Raw genomic sequence first — 14,204 nt, 5'->3', positions numbered from 1 at the left:
ATTCTGTAATCTGTGGACTATAAGAGTGTTGATGAAACACAGAAATTGCATCGGGATTGAATACAACAGTCACCAAGCGCACTTTCCTGCATTGGGAGTAATGTCTCAAACAGTCTAAGCTTTTATCGTGCCCTGGAAGACCGGTAGTAGTTTCCGATGCACATCTGGAGGCATTCTGTAATGTGTGGACTATCAGAGTGTTGATGAAACACAGAAATTGCATCGGGATTGAATACAACAGTCCCCATGTGCACTTTCCTCCATGAGAGTAATGTCTCTAACAGTCTACGCTTTGATCGTTCATTGGTAGACCAGTAGTAGTTTCCGATGGACATCTGGAGGCATTCTGTAATCTGTGGACTATCAAGTGTTGATGAAACACAGAAATTGCATCGGGATTGAATACAACAGTCACCATGCGCACTTTCCTCCATGGGAGTAATGTCTCAAAGAGTTTACGCTTTGATCGTTCCCTGGAATACCAATAGTAGTCTCTGATGCACATCTGGAGGCATTCTGTAATGTGTGGACTATCAGAGTGTTGATGAAACACAGAAATTGCATCGGGATTGAATACAACAGTCACCATGCGCACTTTCCTCCACAGGAGTAATGTCTCAAACAGTCTACGCTTTGATCGTTCCCTGGAAGACTAGTAGTAGTTCCCGATGGACATCTGGTGGCATTCTGTAATGTGTGGACAATCAGGGTGTTGATGAAACACAGAAATTGCATCGGGATTGAACACAACAGTAACCATGCGCACTTTCCTCCAAGGGAGTAACATCTCAAACAGTCTACGATTTGATCGTTCCCTGCAAGACCAGTAGTAGTTTCCGATGCACATCTGGAGGCTTTCTGTAATCTGTGGACTACCAGAGTGTTGATGAAACACAGTAATTGCATCGGGATTGAATACAACAGTCACCAAGCGCACTTTCCTGCATTGGGAGTAATGTCTCAAACAGTCTAAGCTTTTATCGTGCCCTGGAAGACCGGTAGTAGTTTCCGATGCACATCTGGAGGCATTCTGTAATCTGTGGACTATCAGAGTGTTGATGAAACACAGAAATTGCATCGGGATTGAATACAACAGTCACCATGCGCAGTTTCCTCCATGAGAGTAATGTCTCTAACAGTCTACGCTTTTATCATTCCCTGGAAGACCTGTAATAGCTACCGATGCATATCTGGAGGCATTCTGTCATCTGTGGACTATGTGAGTGTTGATGATACACAGAAATTGCATCGGGATTGAATACAACTGTCACCATCCGCACTTTCCTCCATGTAAGTAATGTCTCAAACGGTATACGCTTTGATCGTTCCCTGGAAGACCAGTGTTAGTTTCCGATGCACATCTGGAGGCATTCTGTAAACTGTGGACTATCAGAGTGTTGATGGAACACAGAAATTTCATTGGGATTACATACAACAGTCACCATGCGCAGTTTCCGCCATGGGAGTAATGTCTCAAACAGTCTACGCAGTGATCGTTCCCTGGAAGACCAGTAGTAGTTTCCGATGCACATCTGGAGGCATTTTGTAGTCTGTGGACTATCAGAGTGGTGATGAAACACAGAAGTTGCATCGGGATTGAATACAACAGTCACCATGCGCACTTTCCTCCATGAGAGTAATGTCTCAAACTGTCTACGCTTTGATCGTTCCCTGGACGACCAGTAGTGGTTTGCGATGCAGAACTGGAGGCATTCTGAAATCTGTCGACTAACTGAGTGTTGATGAATCACAGAAATTGCATCAGGATTGAATACAACAGTCACCATGCGCACTTTCCTTCATGGAAGTAATGTCTCAAACAGTCTACGCTTTGATTGTTCCCTGGAAGACCAGTAGTAGTTTCCGATGCACATCTAGAAGCATTCTGTAATCTGTGGACTATAAGAGTGTTGATGAAACACAGAAATTGCATCGGGATTGAATACAACAGTCACCAAGCGCACTTTCCTGCATTGGGAGTAATGTCTCAAACAGTCTAAGCTTTTATCGTGCCCTGGAAGACCGGTAGTAGTTTCCGATGCACATCTGGAGGCATTCTGTAATGTGTGGACTATCAGAGTGTTGATGAAACACAGAAATTGCATCGGGATTGAATACAACAGTCCCCATGTGCACTTTCCTCCATGAGAGTAATGTCTCTAACAGTCTACGCTTTGATCGTTCATTGGTAGACCAGTAGTAGTTTCCGATGGACATCTGGAGGCATTCTGTAATCTGTGGACTATCAAGTGTTGATGAAACACAGAAATTGCATCGGGATTGAATACAACAGTCACCATGCGCACTTTCCTCCATGGGAGTAATGTCTCAAAGAGTTTACGCTTTGATCGTTCCCTGGAATACCAATAGTAGTCTCTGATGCACATCTGGAGGCATTCTGTAATGTGTGGACTATCAGAGTGTTGATGAAACACAGAAATTGCATCGGGATTGAATACAACAGTCACCATGCGCACTTTCCTCCACAGGAGTAATGTCTCAAACAGTCTACGCTTTGATCGTTCCCTGGAAGACTAGTAGTAGTTCCCGATGGACATCTGGTGGCATTCTGTAATGTGTGGACAATCAGGGTGTTGATGAAACACAGAAATTGCATCGGGATTGAACACAACAGTCACCATGCGCACTTTCCTCCAAGGGAGTAACATCTCAAACAGTCTACGATTTGATCGTTCCCTGCAAGACCAGTAGTAGTTTCCGATGCACATCTGGAGGCTTTCTGTAATCTGTGGACTACCAGAGTGTTGATGAAACACAGTAATTGCATCGGGATTGAATACAACGGTCACCAAGCGCACTTTCCTGCATTGGGAGTAATGTCTCAAACAGTCTAAGCTTTTATCGTGCCCTGGAAGACCGGTAGTAGTTTCCGATGCACATCTGGAGGCATTCTGTAATCTGTGGACTATCAGAGTGTTGATGAAACACAGAAATTGCATCGGGATTGAATACAACAGTCACCATGCGCAGTTTCCTCCATGAGAGTAATGTCTCTAACAGTCTACGCTTTGATCATTCCCTGGAAGACCTGTAATAGCTACCGATGCATATCTGGAGGCATTCTGTCATCTGTGGACTATGTGAGTGTTGATGATACACAGAAATTGCATCGGGATTGAATACAACTGTCACCATCCGCACTTTCCTCCATGTAAGTAATGTCTCAAACGGTATACGCTTTGATCGTTCCCTGGAAGACCAGTGTTAGTTTCCGATGCACATCTGGAGGCATTCTGTAAACTGTGGACTATCAGAGTGTTGATGGAACACAGAAATTTCATTGGGATTACATACAACAGTCACCATGCGCAGTTTCCGCCATGGGAGTAATGTCTCAAACAGTCTACGCAGTGATCGTTCCCTGGAAGACCAGTAGTAGTTTCCGATGCACATCTGGAGGCATTTTGTAGTCTGTGGACTATCAGAGTGGTGATGAAACACAGAAGTTGCATCGGGATTGAATACAACAGTCACCATGCGCACTTTCCTCCATGAGAGTAATGTCTCAAACTGTCTACGCTTTGATCGTTCCCTGGACGACCAGTAGTGGTTTGCGATGCAGAACTGGAGGCATTCTGAAATCTGTCGACTAACTGAGTGTTGATGAATCACAGAAATTGCATCAGGATTGAATACAACAGTCACCATGCGCACTTTCCTTCATGGAAGTAATGTCTCAAACAGTCTACGCTTTGATTGTTCCCTGGAAGACCAGTAGTAGTTTCCGATGCACATCTAGAAGCATTCTGTAATCTGTGGACTATAAGAGTGTTGATGAAACACAGAAATTGCATCGGGATTGAATACAACAGTCACCAAGCGCACTTTCCTGCATTGGGAGTAATGTCTCAAACAGTCTAAGCTTTTATCGTGCCCTGGAAGACCGGTAGTAGTTTCCGATGCACATCTGGAGGCATTCTGTAATGTGTGGACTATCAGAGTGTTGATGAAACACAGAAATTGCATCGGGATTGAATACAACAGTCCCCATGTGCACTTTCCTCCATGAGAGTAATGTCTCTAACAGTCTACGCTTTGATCGTTCATTGGTAGACCAGTAGTAGTTTCCGATGGACATCTGGAGGCATTCTGTAATCTGTGGACTATCAAGTGTTGATGAAACACAGAAATTGCATCGGGATTGAATACAACAGTCACCATGCGCACTTTCCTCCATGGGAGTAATGTCTCAAAGAGTTTACGCTTTGATCGTTCCCTGGAATACCAATAGTAGTCTCTGATGCACATCTGGAGGCATTCTGTAATGTGTGGACTATCAGAGTGTTGATGAAACACAGAAATTGCATCGGGATTGAATACAACAGTCACCATGCGCACTTTCCTCCACAGGAGTAATGTCTCAAACAGTCTACGCTTTGATCGTTCCCTGGAAGACTAGTAGTAGTTCCCGATGGACATCTGGTGGCATTCTGTAATGTGTGGACAATCAGGGTGTTGATGAAACACAGAAATTGCATCGGGATTGAACACAACAGTCACCATGCGCACTTTCCTCCAAGGGAGTAACATCTCAAACAGTCTACGATTTGATCGTTCCCTGCAAGACCAGTAGTAGTTTCCGATGCACATCTGGAGGCTTTCTGTAATCTGTGGACTACCAGAGTGTTGATGAAACACAGTAATTGCATCGGGATTGAATACAACAGTCACCAAGCGCACTTTCCTGCATTGGGAGTAATGTCTCAAACAGTCTAAGCTTTTATCGTGCCCTGGAAGACCGGTAGTAGTTTCCGATGCACATCTGGAGGCATTCTGTAATCTGTGGACTATCAGAGTGTTGATGAAACACAGAAATTGCATCGGGATTGAATACAACAGTCACCATGCGCAGTTTCCTCCATGAGAGTAATGTCTCTAACAGTCTACGCTTTGATCATTCCCTGGAAGACCTGTAATAGCTACCGATGCATATCTGGAGGCATTCTGTCATCTGTGGACTATGTGAGTGTTGATGATACACAGAAATTGCATCGGGATTGAATACAACTGTCACCATCCGCACTTTCCTCCATGTAAGTAATGTCTCAAACGGTCTACGCTTTGATCGTTCCCTGGAAGACCAGTGTTAGTTTCCGATGCACATCTGGAGGCATTCTGCAAACTGTGGACTATCAGAGTGTTGATGGAACACAGAAATTTCATTGGGATTACATACAACAGTCACCATGCGCAGTTTCCGCCATGGGAGTAATGTCTCAAACAGTCTACGCTGTGATCGTTCCCTGGAAGACCAGTAGTAGTTTGCGATGCACATCTGGAGGCATTTTGTAATCTGTGGACTATCAGGGTGGTGATGAAACAAAGAAGTTGCATCGGGATTGAATACAACAGTCACCATGAGCACTTTCCTCCATGGGAGTAATGTCTCACAGTGTTTGCGCTTTGATCGTTCCCTGGAATACCAGTAGTAGTTTCTGATGCACATATGGAGGCATTCTGTAATGTGTGGACTATCAGAGTGTTGATGAAACACAGAATTGCATCGGGATTGAATACAACAGTCACCATGCGCACTTTCCTCCATGAGAGTAATGTCTCAAACAGTCTACGCTTTGATCGTTCCCTGGACGACCAGTAGTGGTTTCCGATGCAGAACTGGAGGCATTCTGAAGTCTGTCGACTAACTGAGTGTTGATGAATCACAGAAATTGCATCGGGATTGAATACAACAGTCACCATGCGCACTTTCCTCCATGGAAGTAATGTCTCAAACAGTCTACGCTTTGATTGTTCCCTGGAAGACCAGTAGTAGTTTCCGATGCACATCTAGAAGCATTCTGTAATCTGTGGACTATAAGAGTGTTGATGAAACACAGAAATTGCATCGGGATTGAATACAACAGTCACCATGCACACTTTCCTCCATGGGAGTAATGTCTCAAAGAGTTTACGCTTTGATCGTTCCCTGGAATACCAATAGTAGTTTCTGATGCACATCTGGAGGCATTCTGTAATGTGTTGACTATCAGAGTGTTGATGAAACACAGAAATTGCTTCGGGATTGAATACAACAGTCACCATGCGCACTTTCCTCCATGGGAGCAATGTCACAAAGAGTCTACACTTTGAACGTTCCCTGGAATTCCAGTAGTAGTTTCTGATGCACATCTGGAGGCATTCTGAAATCTGTCGACTAACTGAGTGTTGATGAATCACAGAAATTGCATCGGGATTGAATACAACAGTCACCATGCGCACTTTCCTCAATGAGAGTAATGTCTCTAACAGTCTACGCTTTGATCGTTCATTGGTAGACCAGTAGTAGTTTCCGATGGACATCTGGAGGCATTCTGTAATCTGTGGACTATCAAGTGTTGATGAAACACAGAAATTGCATCGGGATTGAATACAACAGTCACCATGCGCACTTTCCCCCATGGGAGTTATGTCTCAAACAGTCTACGCTTTGATCGTTCCCTGGAAGACCAGTAGTAGTTTGCGTTGCACATCTGGAGGCATTCTGAAATCTGTGGAGTATCGGAGTGTTGATGAAACACAGAAATTGAATCGGGAGTGAATACAACAGTCACCATGCGCACTTTCCCCAATGGGAGTAATGTCTTAAAGAGTTTACCCTTTGATCGTACCCTGGAATACCAGTAGTAGTTTCTGATGGGCATCTGGAGGCATTCTGTAATGTGTGGACTATCAGAGTGTTGATGAAAAACAGAAATTGCTTCGGGATTGATTACAACAGACACCATGCGCACTTTCCTCCATGGGAGCAATGTCTCAAACAGGCTACGCTTCGATCGTTATCTGGAAGACCAGTAGTAGTTTCCGATGCTCGTCTGGTGGCATTCTGAAATCCGTGGACTAACTGAGTGTTGTTGAAACACAGAAATTGCATCGGGATTGAATACAAAAGTCAGCATGCCCACTTTCCTCCATGGGAGTAATGTCTCAAACAGTCTTCGCTTTGATCGTTCCCTTGAAGACCAGTAGTAGTTTCCGATGCACATCTAGAGGCATTCTGTATTCTGTGGAGTATAAGAGTGTTGATGAAACAAGGAAATTGCATCGGGATTGAATACAACAGTCACCATGCGCATTTTCCTCCATGGGTGTAATTCTCAAACATTCTACGCTTTGATCGTTCCTGGTAGGCCAGTAGTAGTTTCCGATGCACATCTGGTGGCATTCTGCAATCTGTAGATAATCAGAGTGTTGATGAAACACAGAAATAGCATCGGGATTGAATATAACAGTCACAACGCGCACTTTCCTCCACGGGAGTAATGTCTCAAACAGTCTACGCTTTGATCGTTCCCTGGAAGACCAGTAGTAGTTTCCGATGCACATCTGGTGGCATTCTGTAATCTGTGGTCTATCAGAGTGTTGATGAAACACAGAATTTGCATCGGGATTGAATACAACAGTCACCATGCACACTTTCCTCCATGGGAGTATTGTCTCAAAGAGTTTAAGATTTGATCGTTAGCTGGAAACCAGTAGTAGTTTCTGATGCACATCTGGAGGCATTCTGTAATTTGTGGACTATCAGAGTGTTGATGAAACACAGAAATTGCATCGGGATTGAATACAACAGTCCCCATGCGCACTTTCCTCCATGGGAGTAATTCTCATAAACTCTACGCTTTGATCGTTCCCTGGAAGACCAGGAGTAGTTTCGGATGCACATCTGGATTCATTCTGTAATCTGTGGACTATCAGAGTGTTGATGAAACACAGAAATCGCATCGGGATTGAATACAACAGTCACCATTCGCACCTTCCTCCATGGGAGTAATGTCTCAAAGAGTTTACGCTTTGATCGTTCACTGGAAGACCAGTAGTAGTTTCCGATTCACATATGGAGGCATTCTATAATCTGTGGAGTGTCAGAGTGTTGTTGAAACACAGAAATTCCATCGGGATTGAATACAACAGTCACCATGCGCACCTTCCTCCATGGGAGTAATGTGTCCAAGTGTTTACGCTTTGACCGTTCCCTCGAAGACCAGTAGTAATTTCCGATGGACATCTGGAGGCATTCTGTAAATTGTGACTATCAGAGTGTTGATGAAACACAGAAATTTTATCGGGATTGAATACAACAGTCACCATGCGCACTTTCCTCCACGGGAGGTACGTCTCAAACAGTCTATACTTTGATCGTTCCCTGGAAGACCAGTAGTAGTTTCAGATGCACATCAGGTTGCATTCTGTAATCTGTGGACTATCAGAGTGTTGATGACAAACAGAAATTGAATCGGGACTAAATACAACTGTCACCATGCGCACTTTCCTAAACGGGAGTAATGTCTCAAAGAGTCTACGCATTGATCGTTCCCTGGAAGACCAGTAGTAGTTTCCGATGGACATCTGGTGGCATTCTGTAATCTGTGAACTATGAGAGTATTGATGAAACACAGAAATTGCATCGGGATTGAATACAACAGTCAGCATGCTCACTTTCCTCCATGGGAGTAATGTCTCTAACAGTCTACGCTTTGATCGTTCCCTGCAAGACCAGTAGTACTTTCCGATGCAAATCTGGAGGCATTCTGTAATCTGTGGACTATCAGACTGTTGATGAAACACATAAATTGCATCGGGATTGAATACAACAGTCACCATGCGCACTTTCCTTAACGGGAGTAGTGTCTCAAACATTCTACGCTTTGATAGTTATCTCGAACATCAGAAGTAGTTTCCGATGCACATCTGGTGGCGTTCTGAAATCTGTGGACTAACTGAGTGTTGATGAAACACAGAAATTGCATCGGGACTGAATACAACAGTCACCATGCGCACTTTCCTCCATGGGAGTAATGTCTCAAACAGTCTACGCTTTGATCGTTCCCTGGAAAACCAGTAATAGTTTGCGATGCACATCTGGAAATATTCTGTAATCTGTGGGCTATCAGACTTTTAATGAAACACAGAAAATGCATCGGGATTGAATACAACAGTCACCAAGCGCTCTTTCCTGCATGGGAGTAATTCTCAAACAGTCTACGCTTTGATCGTGGCCTGGAAGACCAGTAGTAGTTTCCGCTAAACATCTGGAGGTATTCTGTAATCTGTGGACTATCAGAGTGTTGGTGAAACACAGAAATTGCATCGGGATTGAATACAACAGTCACCATGCGCACTTTTCTCCATTTGAGTAATGTCTCAAACAGTCTACGCTTTGATCGTTCCCTGGAAAACCAGTAATAGTTTTCGATGCACATCTGGAGATATTCTGTAATCTGTGGGCTATCGACTTTTAATGAAACACAGAAATTGCATCGGGATTGAATACAACAGTCACCAAGCGCACTTTCCTCCATGGGAGTAATGTCTCTAACAGTCTACACCTTGATCGTTCCCTGGAAGACCAGTAGTAGTTTCCGATGCACATTTGGAGGCATTCTGTAATCTGTGGACTATCAGAGTGTTGATGAAACACAGAAATTCCATCGGGATTGAATACAACAGTCACCATGTGCACTTTCCTCCATGGGAGTAATTCTCAAACAGTCTACGCTTTGGTCATTCTCTGGAAGACCAGTAGTAGTTTCCGATGTACATCTGGTGGCATTCTGTAATGTGTGGACTATCAGAGTGTTGAGGAAACACAGAAATAGCATCGGGATTGAACACAACAGTCACCATGCGCACTTTCCTCCATGGGAGTAACGTCTCAAACAGTCTACGATTTGATCGTTAACTGCAAGACCAGTAGTAGTTTCCGATGCACATCTGGAGGTTTTCTGTAATCTGTGGACTACCAGAGTGTTGATGAAACACAGAAATTGCATCGGGATTGAATACAACCGTCACTATGCGCACTTTCCTGCATTGGGAGAAATGTCTCAAACAGTCTACGCTTTAATCGTGCCCTGGAAGACCGGTAGTAGTTTCCGATGCACATCTGGAGGCATTCTGTAATCTGTGGACTATCAGAGTGTTGATGAAACACAGAAATTGCATCGGGATTGAATACAACAGTCACCATGCGCACTTTCCTCCATGGAAGTAATGTCTCAAACAGTGTACGCTTTGATTGTTCCCTGGAAGACCAGTAGTAGTTACCGATGCACATCTAGAAGCATTCTGTAATCTGTGGACTATAAGAGTGTTGATGAAACACAGAAATTGCATCGGGATTGAATTCAACAGTCACCATGCGCACTTTCCTCCATGGGAGTAATGTTTCAAAGAGCTTACGCTTTGATCGTTCCCTGGAATACCAGTAGTAGTTTCTGATGCACATCTGGAGGCATTCTGTAATCTGTGGACTATCAGAGTGGTGATGAAACACAGAAGATTCATCGGGATTGAATACAACAGTCACCATGCGCACTTTCCTCCATGTTAGTAATGTCTCAAAGAGTTTGCGCTATGATCGTTCCCTGGAATACCAGTAGTAGTTTCTGATGCACATATGGAGGCATTCTGTAATGTGTGGACTATCAGAGTGTTGATGAAACACAGAAACTGCATCGGGATTGAATACAACAGTCACCATGCGCACTTTCCTCCATGAGAGTAATATCTCAAACAGTCTAAGCTTTGATCGTTCCGTGGACGACCAGTAGTAGTTTCCGATGCACATCTGGAGGCATTCTGAAATCTGTCGACTAACTGAGTGTTGATGAATCACAGAAATTGCATCGGGATCTAATACAACAGTCACCATGCGCACTTTCCTCCATGGAAGTAATGTCTCAAACAGTCTACGCTTTGATTGTTCCCTGGAAGACCAGTAGTAGTTACCGATGCACATCTAGAAGCATTCTGTAATCTGTGGACTATAAGAGTGTTGATGAAACACAGAAATTGCATCGGGATTGAATACAACAGTCACCATGCGCACTTTCCTCCATGGGAGTAATGTTTCAAAGAGCTTACGCTTTGATCGTTCCCTGGAATACCAGTAGTAGTTTCTGATGCACATCTGGAGGCATTCTGTAATGTGTGGACTATCAGAGTGTTGATGAAACACGGAAATTGCTTCGAGATTGAATACAACAGTCACCATGCGCACTTTCCTCCATGGGAGCAATGTCTCAAACAGTCTACACTTTGATCGTTCCCTGGAATACCAGTAGTAGTTTCTGATGCACATCTGGAGGCATTCTGTAATCTGTGGACTATCAGAGTGTTGATGAAACACAGAAATTGCATCGGGATTGAATACAACAGTCACCATGCGCACTTTCCTCCATGAGAGTAATGTCTCTAACAGTCTACGCTTTGTTCGTTCATTGGTAGACCAGTAGTACTTTCCGATGGACATCTGGAGGCATTCTGTATTCTGTGGACTATCAAGTGTTGATGAAACACAGAAATTTCATCGGGATTGAATACAACAGTCACCATGCGCACTTTCCACCATGGGAGTTATGTCTCAAACAGTCTACGCTTTGATCGTTCCCTGGAAGACCAGTAGTAGTTTGCGATGCACATCTGGAGGCATTCTGAAATCTGTGGAGTATCAGAGTGTTGATGAAACACAGAAATTGAATCGGGAGTGAATACAACAGTCACCATGCGCACTTTCCCCCATGGGAGTAAAGTCTCAAAGAGTTTACCCTTTGATCGTTCCCTGGAATACCAGTAGTAGTTTCTGATGCGCATCTGGAGGCATTCTGTAACGTGTGGACTATCAGAGTGTTGATGAAACACAGAAATTGCTTCGGGATTGATTACAACGGTCACCATGCGCACTTTCCTCCATGGGAGCAATGTCTCAAACAGTCTACGCTTTCATCGTTCCCTGGAAGACCAGTAGTAGTTTCCGATACACATCTGGAGGTATTCTGCAATCTGTGGACTATCAGAGTGGTGATGAAACACAGAAGTTTCATCGGGATTGAATACAACAGTCACCATGCGCACTTTCCTACATGGGAGTAATGTCTCAAAGAGTTTGCGCTTTGATCGTTCCCTGGAATACCAGTAGTAGTTTCTGATGCACATATGGAGGCATTCTGTAATGTGTGGACTATCAGAGTGTTGATGAAACACAGAAATTGCATCGGGATTGAATACAACAGTCACCATGCGCACTTTCCTCCATGAGGGTAATGTCTCAAACAGTCTACGCTTTGATCGTTCCCTGGACGACCAGTAGTAGTTTCCGATGCACATCTGGAGGCATTCTGAAATCTGTGTACTAACTGAGTGTTGATGAAACACAGAAATTATATCGGGATTGAAAACAACAGTATCCATGTGCACTTTCCTCCATGGGAGTAATGTCTCTAACAGTCTACGCTTTGATCGTTCCCTGCAAGACCAGTAGTAGTTTCCGATGCACATCTGGAGGCTTTCTGTAATCTGTGGACTATCAGAGTGTTGATGAAACACAGAAATTGCAACGGGATTGAATACAACAGTCACCATGCGCACTTTCCTCCATGGGAGTTATGTCTCAAACAGTCTACGCTTTGATCTTTTCCTGGAAGACCAGTAGTAGTTTAAGATGCACATCTGGAGATATTCTGTAATCTGTGGACTATCAGACTGTTGATGAAATACAGAAATTGCACCGGGATTGAATACAAGAGTCACCATGCGCACTTTTCTGAATTAGGAGTAATGTCTCAAAGAGTCTACGCTTTGATCGTGCTCTGGAAGACCAGTAGTAGTCTCCGATGCACATCTGGAGATATTCTGTAATCTGTGGACTATCAGACTGTTGATGAAACACAGAAATTGCATCGGGATTGAATACAACAGTCACCATGCGCACATTCCTCCATGGGAGTAATTCTCAAACAGTCTACGCTTTGATCATTCCCTTGAAGACCAGTAGTAGTTTCCGATGCACATCTGGAGGCATTCTGGAATCTGTGGACTATCAGAGTGTTGATGAAACACAGAAAGTGCATCGGGATTGAATACAACAGTCACCATGCGCACTCTCCTATACAGTAGTAGTGTCTCAATCATTCTACGCTTTGATAGTTGTCTGGACGACCAGAAGTAGTTTCCGATGCACATCTGGAGGCATTATGAAATCTGTGGACTAACTGAGTGTTGATGAAACACAGAAATTGCATCGGGATTGAATACAACAGTCACCATGCGCACTTTCTCCATGCGAGTAATGTCTCAAACGGTCTACGCTTTGATCGTTCCCTGGAAAATCAGTAATAGTTTGCGATGCACATCTGGAGATATTCTGTAATCTGTGGGCTATCAGACTTTTAATGAAACACAGAAATTGCATCGGGATTGAATACAACAGTCACCAAGCGCACTTAACTGCATGCTAGTAATTCTCACACAGTCTACGCTTTGATCGTGGCTAGGAAGACCAGTAGTAGTTTCCGATGAACATCTGGAGGCATTCTGTAATCTGTGGACTATCAGAGTGTTGATGAAACACAGAAATTGCATCGGGATTGAATACAACAGTCACCATGTGCACTTTCCTCCATGGGAGTAATTCTCAAACAGTCTACGCTTTGGTCATTCTCTGGAAGACCAGTAGTCGTTTCCGATGCACATCTGGAGGCATTCTGTAATCTGTGGACTATCAGAGTGTTGATGAAACACAGAAATTGCATCGCGATTGATTACAACAGTCACCATGCGCACTCTCCTCCACGGGAGTAATGTCTCAAACAGTCTACGCTTTGATCGTTCCTTGGAAGACCAGTAGTAGTTTCCGATGGACATCTGGTGGCATTCTGTAATGTGTGGACTATCAGAGTGTTGAGGAAACACAGAAATTACATCGGGATTGAACACAACAGACACCATGCGCACTTTCCTCCATGGGAGTAACGTCTCAAACAGTCTACGATTTGATCGTTCCCTGCAAGACGAGTAGTAGTTTCCGATGCACTTCTGGAGGCTTTCTGTAATCTGTGGACTACCAGAGTGTTGATGAAACACAGAAATTGCATCGGGATTGAATACAACAGTCACAATGCGCACTTTCCTGCATTGGGAGAAATGTCTCAAACAGTCTACGCTTTTATCGTGCCCTGGAAGACCGGTAGTAGTTTCCGATGCACATCTGGAGGCATTCTGTAATCTGTGGACTATCAGAGTGTTGATGAAACACAGAAATTGCATCGGGATTGAATACAACAGTCACCATGCACAGTTTCCTCCATGAGAGTAATGTCTCTAACATTCTACGCTTTAATCGTTCCCTGGAAGACCAGTAGTAGTTTCCGATGCACATCTGGAGGTATTCTGTAATCTGTGGTCGA

The sequence above is a fragment of the Schistocerca gregaria genome, unplaced genomic scaffold (genome assembly GCF_023897955.1).
Source record: "Schistocerca gregaria isolate iqSchGreg1 unplaced genomic scaffold, iqSchGreg1.2 ptg000285l, whole genome shotgun sequence".
Lineage (NCBI taxonomy): Eukaryota > Metazoa > Arthropoda > Insecta > Orthoptera > Acrididae > Schistocerca > Schistocerca gregaria.
The sequence above is the reverse complement of the archived record's forward strand: the minus strand, read 5'-3'. Positions refer to the sequence as shown.